Genomic DNA, 24,422 nt, shown 5'->3' with positions numbered 1-24,422 from the left:
TTGCAGTGTTTCAATCCTCTTCTCCAGCTGTGTTATCCTCAAAGAAAGTTGCTCACACTCAGTGCAGCTCACTGATACTGCAGGGTTAGGAGACATCATTCCACTAGTTCTCCGATGGCAATTTAACTAAATTTATCAAAAATATATTCGTTCCAGTGATTTATAAGTGACCAGGAGTCCTTGTTCCTAAATTTCTTGCCGGTAAGGATAAGAAAAAAGAAGAAAAAAAGAAGAAAAATGCAGCAGAAAGGAGAGCAAAGCAGGAAGCGTCCGCACGGCAGCAAAGCAGGAAGTAGAAATTAGCTTAATCCCTTATCTTGGTTTTGTGCAGTAGACCCCTGGTTGTCTGAGAATCTATGTCAACATAGTCTTGGTTGTTTTTGTTTGTTTTTTCCTGTCAATTTTCTTTTCCACCCTCCGCTTCAGTAGGTGGAGCTAATGTGCCTCTAAAGTAGTTAGAGAAAAGAAGGGAATAGACACGAAGCAAAACACAACCAAAATAATTTCTTGGAATTAAATCCCATTAATGCCCTTTGGCATAGAACATATTTAAACATTTTGGAAATGTGTGTTTGAATTGTGCACTTATTTAGTGGGGGGGCTCCAGTCATATCTCACCCACTGTGTTTTTTGTAAGGTAAGGTAATGGTCTCGCCTCATCTGTGATTTGTAGTTTTAGAGTTGTGAAAAGTGTGTTAATTGCCTTTTTATCAGATTAATAAAACACAGACAGTGCGTGAGCAGAATTTGTAGCTTATTCAAATGTGACTAACTCACTTGTACGAGAAAAATTGATTATTATCAAAAGTTTACAATATTTTCCTAGTATTGAACTTTATCACAGACAGAAGCCTGTGGAATGCAAATAAATAAATAAAACAAAAATAAAATAAAATGAACATGAGTATTTCTTCTTCATTTGTTTTTCTAATTCCTAATTCACAATTTCCTGACTGACAGGTATTACAATGCGGACTGGTATTTTGTTGACACTGTTGAGTGAAGTTTGACCTGTTTTAACATTTGATGAAAGTGTAAGGTGCGATGTGTTTTTTGTGCATTGAGGCTATTGACCTCTTTGAGTCTGCTTGAATAATAGCAACCGGACTTCGAATTCTTGGGTCTTGGCTCTTTCAGGAAACCAAGAAATAGAAGTCCAGTTGCCTTTATTCAAGCTTGTATTAGTAATTGTTTTTCCACCTTTTATAAAAGTATTTCAGAAACTAAAATCACAAGATTTGAGTGGTTTTAGATAAAAAAATAAAAAAAAAACATTCTTGCCCCCAGTGTTGTGCACGAACAAGTTCAAAATAATACATTCATTCAACACATTTGTTTTTCTGCCAGCGATGAACTGAACAAAACATATTCATAAATAAAGAACTTGAATGGGAACTTGTCACTGCCTACATTACCCCAGCTCGTGGCATTTTTGTGGTCCTGCTCTAAAACAGCAAGTGCAGGTAAAAAGGCATTGCAGATGCAGCATGCACATTAGAGGGCTCCTCTGATTATGATTAGTGAATAATTGCAGAATTTTCCTTTAAGGGACAAAAAGTATCAGAAAAAGTATCGATATAGATGAAAAAGTTCCATAATCGTATTGATAGGACATATCCCCCCAGTTCTCTGATATAAGTCGGAGCTTGACCATGAAAATATGTCATGCTTTAAAATCAATTTGGAGCAAAATCTCTGAGGAATGTTTCCAACACTTTGTTGAATCTGTGCCACCACAAATTAAGGTAGCTCTGAGGGCAGAAGGGGTCCAACCTGATAGTATTAAGGTGTACCTAAAAAATGGTCAGTGAGTGTGTATAAAGTAGCTAAAGAACTTTGCAAGTTTTGTTAGTATCATGATTTATCATTCAAACTCCTTGTGTCTTTTCTTTCCTCCCTTTTATTCAGATGAGCAGCAAAAGGCCTTGAAAGAAATCTCACTTTTAGATTTGCCCCAGCTATAAATTCATGTACGTGCATATCTCTCTTTCGTTAGATTTTTGTCCATTAAGACTGCCAGACTGACTGAAATACAAATGATGACTTTAAAACTTTATTTAAAAACCCATTTCATATTGCTTGAAACCTCACAGGCCTAACACAAACAGTTGCCCTGTTTAGATAACCATATCAACATGTGACCCAAAGGTTAAAAAACAAGATTAGTTTAAATGTTGTTTCAAAGAAGTCCGATAAATGAGAAAAGGGCATGTGAGGGCTCAGGGTCTGTCATGTTTTAAGATGCAGAGGATGGTTTTATACCTAGACGCATGCACTTTGGTTGGAGACTAAAATCAGTGTTTTCTGTCATAAGAATTTAATCGGATCCAAACCTTATGCAGTGCTGTCACAGGCAAAAGCTTTGTGTAGAATTTGGGTGTGAGGTAGAAGGGGGCGGGGTGTCAATGTGTAAGGGGGGTAACATCTGTTTCAAAGCAACCCAGGGCCCATGCCTATGTGTTTGACCTTGCATCAGCAAAGTTGGCTGAGGATCCCTACCATGGACAACACGTCGCCCTTGGCATAAACAAGAGGAAGTGATGATTAAACACAGTCCTGTTGCTTCCAGAAAAGAGCAACATTATTTGCCTGAATCCCAGAAACACTCTCCTTTGCTTGTGCTTGATGCCCACATATCCATTCACAGACGCACAAGTTAATGCTGCAGTGCTGAGCTTTACATTTCCTTGCTGGAGGCCTTAGAAGGAGCACTTGAGTACAGTCAGATGATTGCAACATGGGGTCAGCTTTCAGATACACAGCTGCTCCCCCTCACATATCCCATCTACCCCCTATCTGCATGCATTTTGACAATTATATTAATGTTCGCCATGCACACACACATGCAAGCACAAGCAAAAAGAAAAAAAAAAAAAAGTAGCACATGTGCATCCACAAGCACAAATGAATGCCGAGGAACCAAAACACACAATTGCAGACGCTCAAACAGCCTTCCGGGCTTTATTTGTATAAACAGAAGTTCTGCTGGAGCTTTGCAGCCGACCTGCTTTTCAGTGTTTGTCTGTTATTTCTTTTCTTTTCAAATTTTTTTGTGGTCTTGAACAACAGCTGTCTCACTCCTGTAGATCTCTCCTTCTGTCACTGTTTCACTGTTTCCCTCTTCATCTTTGCCTTTCTCATGTTTGTTTCCCTCCCAGCTGCTGTCCTCTTTTGCTCTTCCTTTGTCTTTTCGTCAGTTTGTCTGCTTTTTGCAACGTCTCATTACCACAGAGGGTATAAGCAAAGAATGTTAACCTCTTTTTTTTTTCTGTCTGTCCTCTGTCCTCATCTCTCTCTTGAATTTTACCTCAGCTAACTTGCACTTCACCCCCTCTAGTTTTCCTTCCTTTGCTATATGTCACTTCATCCCCTCGGCTTCCTCTCTTTCTCACATTTCTCCTACAACTTTCTCCTTACCTTCTATCACAAGCAAGAACAGCCTAACATTTTGCATCCCTGCAGCATTAGGCAGAGGAAGACGAGGAGGATGGGAGGGGAGTATTAGCAGGAGGAGAGCAGGAGCTGGCACTGATGTTGGTATCTGAGTGGCGCAGAGAGCATCCAGCTAAGTGGAATCAGATACATCTTGCACTTCTCCAGTGCACTGCAGTGCCTAAACCCTCAGGGTCACAGAAAAACTGCTCCCACCATCCACCTGATAGCTATAAATCACTTTAGACTTTTATCAACTTTGAATATGGAAAAAAATGTTTGTATGTTAATTAATAACGACTCATTTAACAGCTCAACAAACAATGAGAAGCTAATTCACACATGTGGTCAAGTGGGCATGACAGATCCAATTGTGTCTGAAAAAAATTATTGACTGAAAGATACTCTGACAAGAGGAAACAAATTCAATCTAAATCTGCACAGTTTTATTTATTTATTTTTTTTCTATTTATTTTGTCTGGATCGGCTTTGTTTTGTACTGGACAGTTTAACAAATATGTTAACATTTTTAACCACTCTGACCTTACCAAGAATACCAGCATTCAGCAGTCAGTTTCCTGGTTTTTTTGGAGTGAGAGGTGACCATGTTTAGCAAAGAGGGTGAAGTCACAGAGTGATGTTTAATATTTGTATTTGCAGCCTAATATCTATTTATTCACCACATTGAACAGAATGAGTAATTCTAACTAAATGACAGTGTTAAACAACTTGAAGTCAATGCTCTGCAGACATCATTTTAATTGCATTTCACTACCAAAGCCATCATATCAAAACAGGTTTTCTAAAAGTGGAGACACCTTGGAAACATTACTAGTCATAAAATATTCGGGGGGGGGGTGAATAATTTTAGTAGTGTTTTTTTTTTTTTTTTTTTTTAACCACATGAAGGGATAGCATTAACATGTATAATTCAAGCTGTGCCAAACCATAGTCCCTGATAGAAATGATTTGCTGATGTGCTGCAAACAGTTTATTACTTTTGACTGGACTGTGGACATCAGCCACACAGTGGAACTGAAATCAAGCTGTCAGCTGTTTTGCAGATGGTAAACTTGATCAGTCTCATCTCTTACACTTGGTTAACTGACAACTTTTGTTCACTTTTCTATCTCTGCTTGCAGTAAAAGCCTTTAAAATTAGTGTATGCCCATGTTCCCCCTAATAAATGCTCGCATCTACTGCGAAATTATTTCACATGGGACTAAATACTATTTAAAATTTTCCAATTGTAATAAAAAGTCAAATGTTTATGGATGTTAATGTGTTTTTTGACAATTTTTCAAACATCTTTGCTATATTTTATAGCACTTGAAAATTGGCTTCACTTTTGACAGCAAGTGACAATGTCCATAATTCTTATACAAAATCAGAGTAAAGAGTTTCACCGCTGTCATCACAGTAAGAAATGCTTACTGTATAAACAAAACAATGTAGGTGTTTGTGTTCCAAAATGTATTGTGACTACCTCAGCCTCCTGCTTAGACCCACACGCTGCTCTTGTACTACATATACACAATAACAAGGCACAATGAAAGCATAGCAGTGATGCCTTGAAGAGGTTGTATAGATGGTAGACTTGCTTTAAACGGCCTTTCAACCCTTTGACTAAATTTAAAAAGTAGTGTTTGCAGTCTACAAACTTATAGCAAAATAGTGCAGCACTTGCTTTATTAAAGCTATAATAGAAGGCCATAAATGAGTCAGTAAATGCTCAACTTCCTATCTACTGTTCCATTCCACTTTCCAGCTGTCTGTTGCCTTTCACACTTTTATTCATTTTCTTGTCTCTCCCCCCCTCTTCTCTTGCTTTCTCTCCTTTTCTCTACACTAATCTCCCATTACCAGAGATGCCATGTTAGGGACAAGTGTTCTCAGGTAGCAGAGGTGTGTTCTCTCCATCTGCTAAATGTATGACCTGTCTTTGAAACACATACATCCAAATCTATTCTTTCTTACCCTTCCCATCATACGGTTTTAATGACACTCATAAAGCTATACATTTACAGAGCAGCCGGTGGTCGGTGAGCTCTGTTTTCTTGCTGTGTTTATCTGACTTATGGGAAGGGAGGAAAAACAACATGGGAATTTATTGAAGCACAACGTGGCCCCCTGGTGACAGCTAGCAATAGTGCAGATGCTCTGCAGAGCCTCCATTACCCCGCTGCCCATGTCTGTGCTTTCATTCTGCTCACACAGTGTCTGGGCTTTCACTGTCAAGTCTGCAGCTGATTTAAGAAAGATCCTGAAGTTCAGTCCAACGGCTGCAGAATTCTATTTGGAGCGGCAGATGGTTTACCATGACAGTGAGCCAAATTTCACAGTGGCGAAAAACATTTTCTGTGTTTATGGTTTTAATAGTTTCAGTTCAAATCATTACCTTGTCATTTCATGTGGCTCAGCAGAGGCAGCATGCTGCCAAAGTCACCTCCTGATTCTCACAATCAAATAAATAAAGGACTATTACACAGATTACAAAAGGAATAAAACTTTTTTCTTACTCATTTCTAGTAATAGCCACGACAGTAATCTTTTATACTGCTGTCTCAGACCTTTAACTCCTTTGCCAATCAAACCAATGTCTTTTTGAGACCACACTAAGATACAACACTGCTTGGAGCTAAGATATCAAAATGTTTCATGGTATGTTATCATGTTGCAAACATGCTAATGTTTAGCCAGTTCATTAATTCTGCTGTCATCATATTTCTAAAAAAAAAAAAATGCCACAGCATATTAAAAGACTATTGAATGAGATTTTACCATTTAACCATTTACTGTTTCCTGTTCTTTATTTCCAAACATATCCTCTAGTCAGAACAAGTAAATGGGCTAGTCGGCAACATCTTTAGATATGAACCGTTGTGGTTTCCATTTACTACTGCCCCCTACAGGTAACAGGAGGAAAATATGACTTGTGTGAGGTTTTCGCTGTTCTTTTCCCTTTTTTTTATTGCAGATTTCCAAAGATAAAATCATATGAAGATAATGCCAGTATGCCCAAAACAACATGGGTATGCAATACAATGCAAAATATTCAGTCAGACAACTCATATGTGAGTGTTTATAAATCTTTAATAGAGACTATGATTGAAGTTTTGTCTCTAGGCTCTGATCCAATCACTCTCTGCATGTTTTCTCAGTTTGGTATTAGAGTGATGAATGAAATTCTGCCCAAAGGTGAACACTGGGGTAATAGAGAGGCTGACAAAAAGCAGTCATATATGAAAGCAGATATATGTGTGTGTGACAACTGTGAAACAGGGTGCAAGGCAGATCACGATATTATCGCCGCTCAAACTGACTACCTGAAATAGCCAAAGCTGGTTCTCAGGTCTCTGTGGGCCACAAGCAAAATTTCACAGGGGGTCCCTCCAACCAGCATTCATTGCCCACTAATTATGATAATGTATACTTATAACACTAACATTTTATTAATATCTTTAAAGGTATTGTTGTTGCAGCAGTAAATTTTGGAATTTAATGCTAATTTAATTTAATACAGCACTTACATAAGTAGTTTTCAGAAGCATAAAGTCTACTGGACATAGAAAATAAAATATAAAAACCATTTGCACACAATAACGTTTATCCATGAACTTTAATAGTACACATCAGATTTCCTGCCTATGAATTTTATAGTTTAACATTTTTAGCCTTCAAGTTAAGCTTAACTAGACAGCTTTAATTTTGATATTATCCTAGTTATCATTTGTTATTTTCAGCCTCGTGACACCCAGGTAGTCATCAGGATGACAGACTGAGTTCTGAACTTAATTACCTTCTGGATAACTTGCACTACTTACCACTTTCTTGGTCTCTTCTTTACGCTTCCTTACTTATCTATCTTATATTTGTCACTGCCAGATAGAAAACTTCCCATTTTTCTAAAGTCTCTCCTGTTTGTTTACACAAGATGCACCACTACTGGCAGTAAGACTAAGAGGTGGAGGTGGGGCACCTTTAGGGAGTTCTGTACTGGTCGGTCACTATCATTGCAAACTCTCCACATTGTCACTACATTATCTTAATCCAAAGTTTGTTGGCCCTCAGAGGCCCCCTTCTGGCTTGGGACCACAAGCATTTGCCTGGTTTGCCTGTTGGGAGCAGTACCTCTGGAAATAGCTCTTGGGCATCGTTCAGTTGTTGCCTGTAAGATGAATTTAGATCTGGCTTTTCAATACAAACCTTCTTCACCTGTGGCTTAATGTCAACAGCTTACTCCAACATATTATGGTAGTTTTGGCTGGAGCACAGAAAGCATGGAACAAAGTGATTATGTATTTTTTGTTGAATCATTTGAATCCAGCACCTGAAAAAGGGCTAGGCTTAGCTTAGTGTTAGCATACTTCCCATCACACTTAGTTTTCCTTTCTGTGTTAGACACACCAGGGATGTTAACTTGTGTGTAGGCGTATTAATATCCAAGTCGACCAGAGAAAACTGCATGAAAGCATTTATAGAGGTTTCACAACAAGACACAAATCTTAAGAATAACAAGGCTAGATTGGACATTGCAAAAATACATCTAAAAGTGCCAGCATAGTTCTTGAGCAGTATTCTTTAGCCAGATGAAACCAAGATCAACCTTTATTGGAATGATGGAAAGAAAAATGTATGGCAAAAGGCTGGAACAGCTTATGATCCACATTATCTGTAAAACATGGTGAAGGGCTGCCAGTGGCACTGGGTCATTTCTTGATGATTCCACACATGATGGAAGCAGTTGAATGAATGCTGAGATGTTCAGAGACATCGTGTCTGCTCAAGCCAAATGCAGCCAAATTGATAGGGCGGTGTTTCATAATAGAGATGAACAATGACACACAGCAAAAGCAAACCAGGACTTTATTAAAGTCAAGAAGTGGGATATTCTCCACTGGCTAAGTCAGTCACCTGATCTCTACCCCATCGAGCACACATTTCACTTGTTAAAGACTAAATTACAGACAGAAAGACACTCAAACAAACAGCAACTGAAAGCTGCTGCAGTAAAGGCCTGACAGAGCTTTAAAATGGAAAAAAAACAACATATGATCATTTTCATGAGTTCAAAACTTCTGTCAGTCATTGCCTACGAAGGGGTTTCAACTAAGTATTAGAATTGAGCATTTTATTTGCAGTTATACTAATTTGTCCAATTACTTTTAAGCCACTGACAGGAGGGCAATATGTCCCCTACATTTTATGCAATGTTTTTTGTTCAGCCCATTGAATTAAAGCAAAGTCTGCACTTCAACTGCATCTGACATGTTTCTTAAAAAAAATATATATTGTGGTAATGTACAGAACTTCAAAATTGAAAAACATTTTCTCCAATATTTATGGTCCTAACTGTATCTTTTGGTTAATATTACAGTTTCTTATTTTCTTCCTTTTTCTTAGATGACAGCCATCAATTTGACTGTTAGCACCAGTTTTTCTTTTGCTACTTAAAGTGTTTTGCACCCACAAGCCCTGTCTTCAGCTGCAGCTTTGCTTTTTTTTTTTTTTTTTTGCTTTCTTGGACTGCACTCAATTTATTGAGTTATTCAGCTTTTTTTCTGGCTGGTCACAACACAGCCAAACCTTTCAACAGTGAGTTGAAAACGTAAATTTTTAGGGGCTTTATCTCTTTCAGCATGAATTTGGTTGTTGTTGTTGTTGTTAGCTGGAGTCGGGCCTTCCAAGCTCGAGTTGACTGTTAGCCAATTTTCAGCTCTGAGGAGTCTGCACTGTTAGATTTCTCATACTACTGGATTGTACATTTGCCCATTTGCAACAAAAGAAATCAACCAAATGCACCAGTCTGCTGGGAATTACATAGATAGAAGGATAGAAACCTGTTGAAATTCTGTAGGTAGGATGGTGTAAAGAAATACTTCTGTAGTTTTTCCATCCGCATATACCACAAATGCTTTCATTGCTGATTATAATTTCCACTTGTGCCACCATCCACTCTACAAGCTAATTGACTATTTAAGTATAACCTATGACCAAATATGGTTTGCATTTTCAAGCAGAAATCTCTCAAATTTAACCTCAATCTTATTTTGCTCATGATCCAAATGTCAGAGTGATTTATCAGTGAGTTAGTTTTTAATCTTAGATTTCTGCATTGAAGACGATTGTTTGTGTTTAAAGGTTGCATTCATACAACTGAATGTAGGGACAGAATGTAAAATTCATATGTAGCTAAACAGGACTGATAGGACAAGAATTAGGTGTCTTACAGCTTGTTGACATTTTGTGGTACCATCCCATTATGACTTTAAATTAAATCTATATAAGCCTATTATTCAGCCAAAGTCGAATTTGAATACAGCTAAACCTTGAACAACCAAATAAATTCCAGATTGCATTTTTTAACCGCAGTGGCATAATGAAAGCAATTCCTCACAAAGGCAGCAGGCAGACATGTTGACACTGCCTGCACTGTCTCTGTGAGTTGTTTTTCTTCTTCCTTGGATGCTGAAGCTGGATAGCAGGTTTTCTGTCAACATGAAGAAATGTGATCTCCAGTGGGAGAGAGATGCAAGAGTTACGGACATATCATTAGACAGATATCTTCCAGCAGTAACAAAGAGGTACATGTAAGAATTCTTGTGCCTAATTCACAATGCAAGAGTGGAACTAGAAATGGTTTTATGTCACTATAAGAAGATAACTGTGATCCTGTTTTGCCACCTCTGATCCCTAATAAGCTCTCTATGGGTGTAACAGCATCTGCCAGTGAGAGTAGCATCACCAATGTGATCTATCACTGAACAGTGGGAGATGAGGCACAGGTTAATTAAAAATTATATAAACATTCATATATATTTTTAAAACATTGTTTTATTTGGTATCTAATTACTTTACTAAAATAAATATTCTGTTTTTATTCTCTTAGAATGAGCCATTTATATAAATACTTGCCGTTGGTCCACATATATGTAACTCTTCTCTGTGTGAAGTGAGAACCTTCAGAGATTTAAAACAGTAGTACCAGCTTTGTTTGATGCCAAAGCTTGCTTTGGGATAAGTAATGCTTTAAAATGTGCCAAAAGTGGCAACTGTAGTGCAGTTATTGCTGCACCTACAGTAAGACCACTGGATCCACTCACGATGAAACCATGTTTATGTCTGGAATAAACACTGACAGCCACCATCCATTCACAACTTTGCTTGACAATTGAATCAATTTCTTTGCCCATCTTTACAACTAAATATCAGTAATTCTTACACACTTCACTTTTCAGTTTTGTAGTTAGGTACTTTCATTAATTGGAAGCAATTTATTACGTTCTGTTTCTGTAGCCTGTTTCTCTGGAAATCTCCACAAATCCCAGCTGAAGTATTTACTCTTAATGTTTTTGAATGCCTCTAGTTTGGGCTGACAATTTTATGCTTTATGTTCTGCTTCAATTACAAGCCAAAAGTGAAATAGAAATATACCAATCATTTATAAAAAGAAACAAATAAAATAAATAGTTAATAGCCACTGTGGGATTCAAATAGTATTGCAGTACAGCAAAGAAGCCCACTCATACACCACCAGCTGACAAACTACCACCCACCAGCTACCCACTTTCACACCCACATACACACCACACTTCATCCTCCTGCAACCTTCACAGCCTCCTTGCAAGCTGTTCATATCCCTGTCTTTGCTTTTTCTTTTTTCTTTTTCTGGAACACTGAGGGACTCTGTGGCGCAAGGTAGTTTCTGCATCGTCTTGTGTGTTACAGTCTCACACAGGACCACACACACGACCACACACACACAGTCAGAGGCTTTGTGAAGTGAAGCATTTTAACAGAAGGAGATAATATACACGCAAGCACATTTATGTTTTTTGTGGACTGGGAATCTCCAAAAATGCTCAGATGGTTAAAAAAATAAATAGTCATGACAAGCACCACGCTGTGCTCTTCTTCTTTTTGTACGTTGAAGTTTAGGCGTAGAAATGCAGTCTTAAATACCAGCATTGGAGGGGAAGATTTTATCCAATTAACATGTAAATATGTATATATTTCAATAATAATTTATGGTAAAACTAAACAAAGTCCTCCCTCACAAACACTGGGTTATATAAACCAGCTGTTTCCTGTTCCAGGACGTTTTCTTTTAATTGGAAGTAAATTATACTTTTAGAAAGAACATTTTAAAGCAGGACTTGAAATAAGGCCAAAACTCATTATGGGTGAATTTGACATGTTTCTCCCAATGTTGCCAGGAGCAGATGGGAGATTTGAAGCATAGGGGGAGCAGAGCCCAGTCATGGTTAGAAATTTACAGGGCAAAGCACTGAAACATTTTACAGTTAGGTTGATCCTTTAGCATGTTGAACTTTAACATATGGATGGGCATAGTGAGGACAGATTGGCTAACACTGCTCTACTAGGGATCTGCCAACCATTTATGAAGTATAAAAATAATCAATATGCATGGCTTGGAAAAAGATTTTCAAAAAGAAAAAATACACTTTTTTCTGTGTGACAGCCTTGTCCAGTAGCTTTTCTTTGCAGTGTCTATTTAGTGCTATCCTTGACTGAGTCATGGCTTCTTTCAGTTTTTTATTTGATTGAAAGAGAAACGGCTTGGATTAGTGGGTCCTTCTGGCTTTTTTAGCACTTTGACACCATTGATTCACAATGAGGCAGTTCTCTTCCTATGTTACTGAGGCATATAATTTGTAACAGAAGCAACTCTTTCATAGTCTGTATGAATTCACAAGTGATTACAAAATACCACAAAAACAGCTGTTTCAGCTAATGGATCTTCAAATGTTGAGAACAACTGGGAAGCTATCTGAAACTATCATAGCAGTTCCTGATTACTGCTAAACATAGGGATTTCCCTGAAATATGGGAAAAGGCATTAGCAGTTATCTTAAAGTTAGTGCAAAGCTAATATACATATTAGCTTGAAAAGATGAAATATGCTATAAATAGGCAAACTACAATGCATAGCCTCAGGCATACTAACCATGCCATCTAGCTGTATATCTGACCACTGCCTAGCTAACTGTTCAGCTTCATGACAAAGTTGCATACTTCCTGGCAAAAATTATGCTGTCACCTCCAGTGGGCAAAGTGTAAAAAGAAGAGTAGGATCAATTTGGTAAGGAACAAAGTTCAAATGCAGTACAACAATTAGTGACGAGGTAACACACCAGTTCATTACTTTAGCAACGCAACATATAATTTTTCTCAATAAAATTTGCATATGCCTGTTTCCAGCCCTGACAACAACAACCATATGAGATTTAGAAGGAAGTGGGTAAACACTTAAATGATCATATCACTCTTAGCTAGGTTTGCTAATTTCCTCTAAGTCAAATAAGGGACCTTTTTCTTTGCATTTTCAGAAAGACCAATACAAAAAAAAAAAAAAAAAAAGAAAAACTGATCAACACAACATCAAAAGGGTATAATCTCAGATTTTTAATCTAAATATGAAGCTCGCATGGACACATTGATACAGTATACTGGTGAGACTGTTTCAAATATTCAAAACCATGTATACATTCCAACACTTAATAGTATGTTGTATCATTATAAATCCTCACACACATTCAACTTCACATAAATAAAACTCAAAAAAAATTATCAAAGTTTGGACATTCAGATTGCAAATCCAAAAGATGCATTATATGTCATGACTCACCATGGCTGCTTTTTCCATAGTTACTTTTTGGACACACCTTCATGGCCGGCAGAGAATTCCCAGCAGCATAAAGTGCAGAAAGCTTTAGTCGCATCACCACTAACAGGTTTTACCTACAGCTTTTTTTTATTTATTTATTATTTTTTTTTTTTGCCTCCCACTGTTTATTATAGATATGCAGTATTTTTTCTTTTTCCCTGGTTTATTCATGTTCCCATTTCGTAGTCGCAAATCCACTCTACAAATTGACTTCACTCAAACCTTTGATTTGACGCCACTAGTTGATGTGATTGGATTGACACCTGTCAGTCACCTGACGCATGAAATCTGTAATCTGTGGTGTCTGACTGCCATCTAGTGGTAGAAGTGTAACAGCCGTGTAACATCCTTACATGCCAGAGAACAAACACGATAAGCAGTACTCAAAATAAGGAACAAGAGACATCCCGTACGGGACAGTCGAATTTAGATAAATATACAGGATGTCCTCTGCTCTTTGCGTATGATGTGGTTTTGTTGACTTCGTCAGGACATGATCTTCAGCTCTCACTGGAACGATTCGCAGCTGAGTGTGAAGCGGCTGGGATGAGAATCAGCACCTCCAAGTCCGAGACCATGGTCCTCAGCCGGAAAAGGGTGGAGTGCTCTCTCCGGGTCTACAATAGGGTCCTGCCCCAAGTGGAGGAGTTCACGTATCTTGGGGTCTTGTTCACGAGTGAGGGAAGGATGGAGCGGGAGATCCACAGGCGGATCGGTGCAGCATCTGCAGTGATGCGGACTCTGCATTGGTCTGTCATGGTGAAGAAGGAGCTGAGCCAAAAGGCAAAGCTCTTGATTTACCGGTTGATCTACGTTCCTACCCTCACCTATGGTCACGAGCTGTGGGTAGTGACCGAAAGAACAAGATTGCGAATACAAGCGGTCAAAAAGAGTTTTCTCCTTAGGATGGCCGGGCTCTTCCTTAGAGATAGGGTGAGAAGCTTGGTGATCCGGGAGGGGCTCAGAGTAGAGATGCTGCTTCTCCACATCAAGAGGAGCCAGATGAGGTGGCTCGGGCATCTGGTTAGGATGCCTCCTGGACACCTCCCTGGTGAGGTGTTCCGTGCACGTCCCACTGGAAAGAGGCCCCGGGGGAAGACCCAGGACACGCTGGACGGATTACATCGCTCGGCTGGCCTTGGAACACCTTGGGATTCCTCCGGATGAGCTGGTGAATGTGCCTGGGGAGAGGAAAGTCTGGGTTTCCCTGCTCAGGCAGCTGCCCCCGCGACCCGACTCTGGATAAGCGACAGAAAATGGATAGATGGATGGATACGGGATGTCTTGCCTACTACGGGACAGTTGGCAATCCTACACATATCTCATCCTTAAGTGGTGAAAATGGTGGCATTACAACTCTCCTTATATTACAACCATACCCTTAATTGACAGTTGATGTTCTTAAACTATTTACGATTGAATTTACTTTGCAATTGTGATTGCTGTACCCAGAAAGTAATAGCTAAAATGATTCACCTCTTTAAGTGACCTTTGTAAGTTTTTGTCTTCCACATACCATGAGAGTAATAACAATTTCTAATGCTGGCTAAATTCATTGAACATATTTCACCAACTCCTTGCACAATATCAAGTGCATACTGTAATCCCAGCAACAGAGTTGGTATACGGGTTACTGTTTTTAAAAGGCATCTAGTGACTTTGCAGCTGCTGTCCATCTACAACACCACTCTGTACTATGGGAACAAACCTGTCAGGGAAGCCTTTGCCAATGCCATCAGAAGCTGCAGAACAACACTATGCTGAGCATAAGGAGGAGAGGAATTTCATTACACGGCTGTCATACCTGGACACACAGTGTTGGCTCGGACTTCAGACTGTTCCCTCTCATTCACCTCAGAAGTCCCATAACACTGGCAGAGACTTTCTTTGCACCTATTAGGTGGCGGGATTTGTAAATTTCCCAGTAACTTTACATGTTGAAGTGACATTTGGCAAGCATCTGAGCCATCCATTGCCTCAGTGTTGGACTGTACAGAAAAAGGGCTTAATATAATATGTAGAGAGTGTAAATATAACAAGTACTGCATGAGGGTGTAAAAGAGAAAAAAATAACACAATGTAAAGCACTTTGTAGAGCCTAAACAACGTTAAAGGTGGATGCCACAGATGGAGGCCATTTATCATTTATTGTTGTTTATTGCCAAATTCTCACTACCATTGCCGTAAAGGGTTGACCATATGCAGTTTATTTCCCCAACAGCCTTATTTTAGAGCGTTATTACTTCCTGAGATTATTTTTATTAATTGTTCCCTGCATAAAGCCATTATTCCCATATTCATTGTGAAACTGTTGATTTGTACTTTAAAATACATCATGAAACTGGTCAAATTAAAAATACATTTCAAGAAATAAATGAAAAAATAAAAAATGAATACATAAGGACATTTTTTTGGCAGCCACTATGTTCCTGAACTATTAAAGAGAATTGATCATCGGCAAGAAGTATAAAAATTCTATAATATCAGAAAAATGAGACTAATACACTGCAGTGAGTCTTTAAATATACTTCTTCAGTTCTTCTCATCTCTTCGTTTTTGAAACTTGAGTATTCTGAGTCTAAATACCAGCAGGCTTTTTAATAATGTAGCTGTCATTCTGAAATGAGTTCATTATGCACTGTTATCATGTTAGATGTGCTAGAAAAACCAGTGGCTGCGACTTAACTTCTCACTTGGCGTGAGAGGCTCAGATTTATATTGCCAGAATTCAATACCGTCATTTAGTGCTTTGCTCCTTCTCTTGGTTCGGCTAATCCTTTTTACTCCCACACTGACGACTGGAAAGGGAGACACAGAAAGAGACTGAATGACATAGAAACAGGATGAGAGTGTGTGAGGGAGGTGAGAAGGAGAAATTAAGTCTGAAGCTGTGAGGGAGGACAGAGGTGAGGATATAGGAGGGGAGTGCACAAGCAAATGGTAGAAAATGGCCATCAGGGCAGAAGGAAAGAGGTGGTAGAGAATGGAGGACAAAGGAAACCTGAGAGGAATTGACAGATAAAGGTTTAAAATGTTGGGGATAGTCTGTTTTCACTGCTGCTGGCAAGTCAATTTCATCCTCGGTGGGAATTCAGCAGGAGAGCACAGCCACAATGGTGCTTTTACCAAATGCCAAACTATCACCAATTTAGGAACAAACAAACAATTTAAAGAAAATAATCTGTACATTCTTTGCACAGACTGATCAAAATACATTTTTAAAGAATGTTTTAAGATGAACAGCTGACACTAGCTGTGTTTGCATGGAGAACTTGTGATCCAGTTAAATGTCCAATCAGAATATAAATGTGTGTGATTGTTAATCAATGTCCATCAGTCACACCATTCTTATGTTTATAGCTGATTGTTAATTAGTGTCTTCATCCTATACTGGTGCAACAATTGTACAAATAACTGATCATTTAACCGAAGTAAAAATGGCCCAGCATTGTCTGAAGTTCACATGTATGCATTAGACAGACAGTTAAGGCCTTGGGAACAATGCAATTTCTCTAAAAATAGAACAGGATGAAAATTGACTGATTCATCACATTGGCAGGATTACTAAAATCAGCTTCCTATTTTCATATTTTTCTGCAGTCAGAGAAAAAGAAAGACAAAAGGCATTTCCTGAGCATATAAGGTTAGGCCAGGGATAATAGAAAACTGCTCATGAAAGCAAAGAAAATGAATAGAAAGAAAAAAATAAAGGCTGATTCTGGCTCTGAGCCATTACAATAGTGTAGAGGCAGAAAAGGAGAGAGAGAATGTAGGGTGCGAGAGTGAGTGGGCTTGATTAAAGATTATCTGGGACCTGAAATGGGCGCTTCCAGGAAGGATGGGGTAAAGAATGGCGTGCCATCTTGAAATTAACAACTCCATCTGATGTGGTCTATATTTGGCAACCACATAGTGGGTGGAATTGAATCCCATGTCCGTCTTATCTTCCGCTCGTGCAGCTAGCAGCACATGGCCAGTGTTCCAACCTGCGTCTCTGGCAAACAAGGAAGCAACATCCCTTCCTGCCAGCTTCACGCCTGACTGACCCCTTCTTGCTGCTTCATTTTGTAGCCTAATAAATAATGAAGGTTTGATTTCTCAAAGGGGTGTCTGCACACGCTGCACCTGGGTACCCTGCATGTCTGCTGGCAATCATTAAAAGAGTCGGCCAACTGTAAATTCAAAGAACCATGACCACTTTCTGTGACCTGCTGCATCATGTTTAGAGGAGAGAAGCTTTTTGACTTAGCAGAGTTTGTCATGGGACTGTACAGACTGCCAAGCTGAAGTTCTTCATGGCGAGGTTTAATTGTCAGTTGCCTACCAAAACCTAAACATTGCTGATTTACACAAAGCATTAGACTGTTTTACCCCTTTTCCACCAGGCTGGTTCCAGTGCTGGTCTGGACTCAGAGCCTGACCAGTTCTTTTGCTTTCCGCTGCATAAGCACTGGCTCCTGGCTGTCAAAACTGTTTTTTAACAAGCACCTACTCTTTGCTGCGCCAGAGCTAAGAACCGCTACATGTTGGTTGCGTCAATGGTCGGGGGTGGAGTTACCTAGCCAACAGAAAAGTGTTGAAACACTGAAATACCATCTTCAAACCAGAGGAGCCATGGATTGTAAAAAAGTTGGTCTAATGAGGACCAATCAAACAACCAATATATATATATATATATATATACACACACATATAAATTTCATTTATTGATATTGCACTGTATTAAGTACTCAGTTAAAACCAAATTAAATTTAATTACTCAAATAACCTTAACCCAAAGATTTTTATAATCAAAAGCCAGAGTAAACTGCTCGCAACATAGGTTTATCTTTATTGATCAAATCATACAATTTATAGTGTGCAAAGTTATGTAAACAAGAAATGAAATGCCAGACAGTTATTGTTCCTTACAGCTAAAATACTCCATTAAAACTGTCCTGACATCAGTCCCTTCAACATTGTAATGGTCAGGTATTTCTTGATCTGGGGGCTTATGGTGATCATGGATGTCTGGGAGCTCAAAGTTGTTGCCATGCTCCTCACAAATATTGTGGAGTAGCTACAAAGCAGGTCAGCACCATTTTTTTGCTCTGTTTCAGTTTACAGTAATTTATTTTCAGAAGGGACCAACATCGTCCTTTTAAGTGCATGAAAGCCATTTCCACATGTTACCATGCACGGCTCATCCGATAGTTATAGGTTTGTTGTTCATAGGGGAGTCCATCTGTGTCCGAAAAGGGGTTCATCAGCCACTTGTGGTAACGTCCAACCTAACAGCCAGATACTGTGACCTTTTTTGCTCCAGTGACTGGTTGATATAAGTATAGCCATTGCTAAGTTAGGCTACACGTAATGGCAACGACTAATAAAGATAAAAACCATTGTAAATTGACTTTGAAAAATGACCTTTCTTCTTAAACATAGTGGCCGTTCTCTGTGCTTGACAATCAAATGTTGATGGACAACCATGAACGAATGACTTATACCTCTGTGAATGTCTAGGCAAGTTTGGAAGAATAAGAGCAGTGGGCACAATAAACCTCCATGTTAACAATCTCTAGCTGAGTACTTCCTCCTTTCTTCTTGTCTAATCAGGCATATTCAGTTGTGTAACGTTTTAGATGACGTAATGATGCCGCACTGACTTTGCTCCATGTCAAACAGAACAGGTTCTTTGGAAGCACCACAGTTGATCTACCTAAGCACTGGCACTGGCACCAGCACTGAACCAACACTGGATTCTCTTTGGTTGAAAAGGAGTATGTGTTACCCAGGGGTTAAAGTAACATGCAAGATCTAAAAGTGTATTTGTACTAACAGAAAGGCAAGACTAGAATTTGGAATCTTGAAACTAGTGTCATCCAAAAGTCTGAATGTCCTTACCTCTTCACTAATGTTCTGCGAAAACACAAGAAACATAAAAATGGAAAAAATTTTCTAAACATTGAAACCATTTCTTCAAATAGATAAATTAGTTTAACCATTTTATGTTTACCTCAAAATAATCTCCAAACTTAACTTAGATGGCTCACTTTGTAACATTTGAAACATTCTACACATTTCCACAAGGAATATTGTAATTTACATCTTTTTTTTTTTTTTTTTTTTTGCTGTGTGCATTTTCCCTCAACCTCCCTCTTGCACTTCTACTTCAATAAGCAATTTTCTACATTGCCCAGAATGACTTGAAAATCCCTAGAGAACAAGCAAGAACATATTGAATGCAGCAGTGGGTTATGCACATTGGTGGAAAGAGAGTGAGGCTGATAGCAATAGCATTAAAAAAGCAAAAGCTCTTGCACATGGGTGAAAGCAGCATGTCTAACACAATCTGTAACATGGTTTTTGGCTAATTTGCGTTCGGGTTTACAGAGGAAACTGTCATGGTATAAAGTTCTTAGTTCTGTAATTGATTTCTGCTTTTACAGCATGTGGACAATGGCAAGTATATCAAGAGAATTTTGGCCTTGATGTGTGAGCTCATCTATAAAAGCTGAGGTTTTGGTAATTTGTTGGTCTGGAACAATTGTTAACACAATGCCAAGGAAGAAAGACATCAGCAATAATCTTAGAGAAACAACTGGCATTTCCAGTCAATCTGAGAAAGGTTGTAAGATCATTTTCATATTTCCAGGTGACAGTTAGCATGTTGAATTAAGTTCATGACAGCACAATTAGAAAAAGAGTAAACTAGTATGGCTTGTTTAGAATACATAGAAACTACAAGGTGCAGTGTGTAAAAAAATCAAAGGTCAATTAATATATATATACAGTATATGTGTGTGTGTGTGTGTGTGTGTGTGTGTATACACAAGTTTTCTGAAAGTATGCAAGGTTTTTCTTTGGTCATATGCCCTTATACTCAATTTGTGACTCTTAACCCTGACATTCATTTTTAGAGAGATAGAGACAGGAACCAAGGGTGGAAGAAGAGCAACCCCCTTGGGGTAGGAACCAGAAGTGTAGTAGGAGTCCATGCAGATGCACAAGAGCCAGGATTCCCAAACAGCTTTGTCCGCATTGCCAATCGAGTCCCCCAGAATGGAAATTCCACCAGAGTGCCATTCATCAGTGGCCCCCTCCCTCCAATCAGAGCAGTTTAGTCTAAACACTTGGCTATCGGCTGCATGTACCACACTTTCAGCTCATTTCATAGACAATTTCAACTTCTTCTGGGACCACAGACACTTTATTAAGGCAGATGGATTCTGCCTGAACATGTCAGAAGTGAGTCTTTTCACTGCCAACCTTACGTTTTATAAATTCATCAATGTTGTGTTCATTTCTTTTCAACCTCATACTGCCCATAACAAAACTGGATAGATAATACTCTTATCACACTAAAACTAGCTTTACTAAATGTCAGATATTTGGCAGGAAGAACATTTTAATCCATATTTTATTAAAAAGAACACTTAATTTATTGTTTTTAGTGGAAATCCAGTTAGACAGAGAAAGTGATTTAGTTGTTCTTCTGGAAATGACCCCTCCAAACTTCAGCTGTGAGTGAAACTAGATCACATAAGAAAGTTGGAGGAGCTGCTGTTTTGTTTATTGACTCAGCCCAATGCAAGCACATATCTTATAAAAAGCTTTTCTTCGTTTGAAAATGTGGCCCTCCAGATAAATTCCCCCTCTCGTGCTGTCCTTTCACAAATACTAGCCACCCAAATACTGTGCAACCTTTTTTGATGACTTTGCTGAACTGCTGTCTCTAATCTGTGTTGACTTTGACTGTGAACTTATTGTTGGTGATTTCAACATTCATGCTGGTACCCCCCCAGGACAGTGGGAACAAAGAATTCTGTAGCTTTCTTGATAACTTTGGTCTAACTCAGCATGTGGAAGAAAAAACACACAACAGAGGACACTGACTTGATCTAGTAATCTCTAAGGGTCTGGAAATTTCCAAGGTTGTAGTGATGTGGCTCTGCCTGATTATTCCTGTGTTTTCTTTGAGAGTGCTGTTAATGTCAACAAAAAAGCCCAAACAGAAAAAAACAGTACATGAAAAGTGCTGAAAATACCACTGAAATGTTTATACAAGCTTTCTCTCCTTCACCTACCCTCCCCTGGCCTTCAGTTTATGAGCTTGTGGATAATTTCAATGGTAAAATTACAAGCATTTTTTATGTCATTGCTCCCACCAAGGCGAAAGTGTTCACTGACTAAAAGAGAGCTCAATGGAAAACGAGAATGTTAAAAAGCTGAGCACAGGTGGTGGAAAACAATGTTGCAAGATGATCTTTTGCTTTTGACATCATTGCTTAAAACAGCAATAATGCTTGTGCCTTGCTCGTTACTGTTGACAGGGCAACTAATCAACCTGTGTCAGTAACCCCAGAACTTCTTTCCAACTGAGCCTGTAAAGAGTTTGATTCTTTTTTTTTACTGACATAATTCAGAAAATCAGGCAGCCAGTCAGTGCTTCCATGCCAGGGGCAGGACATATGTCACCTGTGTCCACTCAGAAACACGAACACCATGACATACTTTTTTCCAATCAGTTCTAAAAACTCAAGATCATTTGCCATCTGAAAACCACCACTTGCTGTCTTGAAGCCCAACAGCATTTTTCAAGAATGTTTTAGAATGCATGACCTCAGATATTTTACAGATTGTAAATAAGTCTCTGTTTTCAGGTGTCTTCCCTTAGACCTTGAAAACAGCCATCATCAAACCATGAATGAAAAAGGAAAATGTAGACTTATTGCTCATAAACAACTACAGGCCGATAGCAAATCTCCCCTTTCTTAATGAGATTATAGAAAAAGTTTTATTTCAGTAGCTACACTACTTCCTGACACTAAATAACTGTTTTGATCTCTACCATTCAGGTTTCTCTACCACACCACAGCACTGACACTGCTCTAGTTCAGGTCTTTAATGACATCTGCTTCCCAAATATGGCAGAAACATTTTAGTCCTGGTACTACTGGATCTCAGTGCTGCATTTGACACAGTGAACCATAACATTTTATAAAGAGTGTGCTTTCTGGCACTGCAATTAATTGGTGTGAGTCCTATCTAAAAGACAGGGACTACTTTGTGTCTATAGGTAACTATATATCTGAGCAAACTAAAACATCCTGTGGAGTACCCCAAGGCTCGACCTTAGGGCCACTTCTGTTCAACATCCACATGCTCTCACTCTTTTGAATTATGAAAAGCAACAAAATATATCACCACAATTATGCTAATGACACACAAATCTACAAAACCATCTCACCAGGAGACTATAGCCCAGGGATCTCTAACTCCGGTCCTCATGAGCTACTGTCCTGCAGGTTTTGGATTCTACCCTGATGCAACACACCTGACTCAAATCACTGGGTCATTAACAGGCTTGTGCAGAGGTGTGTTGTAGTAGGAGACAATAAAAACTTGCAGTACAGTAGCTCACGAGGACCGGAGTTGGAGACCCCTGCTATAGCCCGATCCAAACACTGATCAAATTCATTGATCAAATTAAAGATTGGGTGTGCCAGAATTTCCTTCAGTTAAAGGAATACAAAACTGAAATAATAGTTTTTGGAGCCAAGGAAGAAACATTAAAAGTCAGCACTCAGCTTCAAACAGCTACGGTCAAAACTACCAACAAAGCCAGAAATATGGGTGTACTCATGGACTCAGATATCAATTCCAGCAGTTATATTAAGACAGTTGAGAAGTCAGGCTTTTATCACTTAAAGAACAAATCAAGGATTAAAGGACTGATGTCTCAACAAGATTTAGAAAAACTTGTCTACGCATTTATCTTTAGTAGACTAGACTACTGTAACTTTGTCCTTACAGGTCTTTCTTAAAAAGTCCATCAGACAGACGCAGTTTGTCCAGAATGCTGCTGCTCAAGTCCTTACTAAAAAAGTGGATCATAACTCCAGTCATCAGATTTTTACACTGGCTTCCTGTTTGTCAAAAAAATTGACTTCAAAATCCTGCTGATAGTTTACAAAGGATTGAAAGGTTTAGAGCCAAAAAACATTAAGGATCTTTTGGTTTGTTAAAAATCAGCCAGATCCCTCAGATCATCAGGTTCAAATCTATTTTCTGTTCCCAGATTCAGAACTAAAGTGGAGAGGAGGCATTTAGTTTTTATGCTCCTTACATTTGGAACACATGCCCAGAACTGCTGATACTCTCCTTGAATTGCTTTGTACAGTACATGTAATGGGCAAAATAAACATGGCTTGCCTTGCGTTTTCTTATTTTGCCTTCAGTGTAGCACAATTGACAGGGATGAGCGAATGAGGGAGGCAAGGGAAGGGTCAATTAAAAGTTTATGAGGAAATCGCATTTGAAAAACATCATACGAGTAAATGAGAAAGCACGAATAGTCGGTTATGCCGAGTGGATTACAGAGAACACACGCACATATTGCAGTGCTTTTTCGTTGTTGATGAAGTACTTTTTCTGATGCCTAAAGGGTTAAATGGAAACAGACACTGTACTGCCAACACTCGGAACCCTTTCTTTTGGCAAGAGGCAAAGAGGGTTGCCCACTAAGTCCTCTGTTTTTTACCCTAGCATTAGATTCCATCCATTTTCTATACAACTTTGTCCAATTCAGGGCCGCGAGAAATCTGGAGCCTATCCCAGCAATTAGCAGGTGAAAGACAGAGTACACCCTGGACAGGTTGCTGGTCCATCACAGGGCAGTATTAGAACCATCAGAAGCATTAGAGTGCTGGTGGGGATTATAGAGCAAAAATTTGCTTTATGATGACATTATTTTTTTCTTTATGTCACCTAAACAATTAATCCCTGCTCTTCTTGCAATACTCAGTAAATTCAGTTACATATCTGGCAACAAAATTAATTTTAACAAATCTAAAGCTATCCCAGTAGGAGATCTGATTTTAGCTGGTGTTGCAGAACATTTCCTTTTTAAAAGGATTGTCAGTGGCTTCCTATATCATGAAATATAAAAGTGTCCAAAGATCTGAATGATACATGGAAACTTAATTTCTCTGCAATCTACAGAAAAAAAAAGCATAAACTCCCACTAATAATGGGTCAAATCAGTCTCATTAAAATGAATTTCCTCCCTCACCCCCTATAAGCTTTAAAGATGTTCCCCCTGTATAGGCTATATAAAAAAAAAGAAGAAAAAAAATAATCATGGCAATAAACCAAGGCAGAAGCTAAGGTTATTGTAGTTCCAGATACAGGATAGCCTCTAGGTGCCCAGTATAATTTTTTTACAACTGAACCTGCCACTCTCATCACTACTGGCTGTGGTTACATGCATATCGAAGGAGAGAGACTTGCATTCATTCATGGGCATGTTCTGCCCACTTTC

Source organism: Melanotaenia boesemani, chromosome 10 (genome assembly GCF_017639745.1).
Source record: "Melanotaenia boesemani isolate fMelBoe1 chromosome 10, fMelBoe1.pri, whole genome shotgun sequence".
Taxonomy (NCBI): Eukaryota; Metazoa; Chordata; class Actinopteri; order Atheriniformes; family Melanotaeniidae; genus Melanotaenia; species Melanotaenia boesemani.
Note: the sequence above shows the minus strand (reverse complement) of the source record.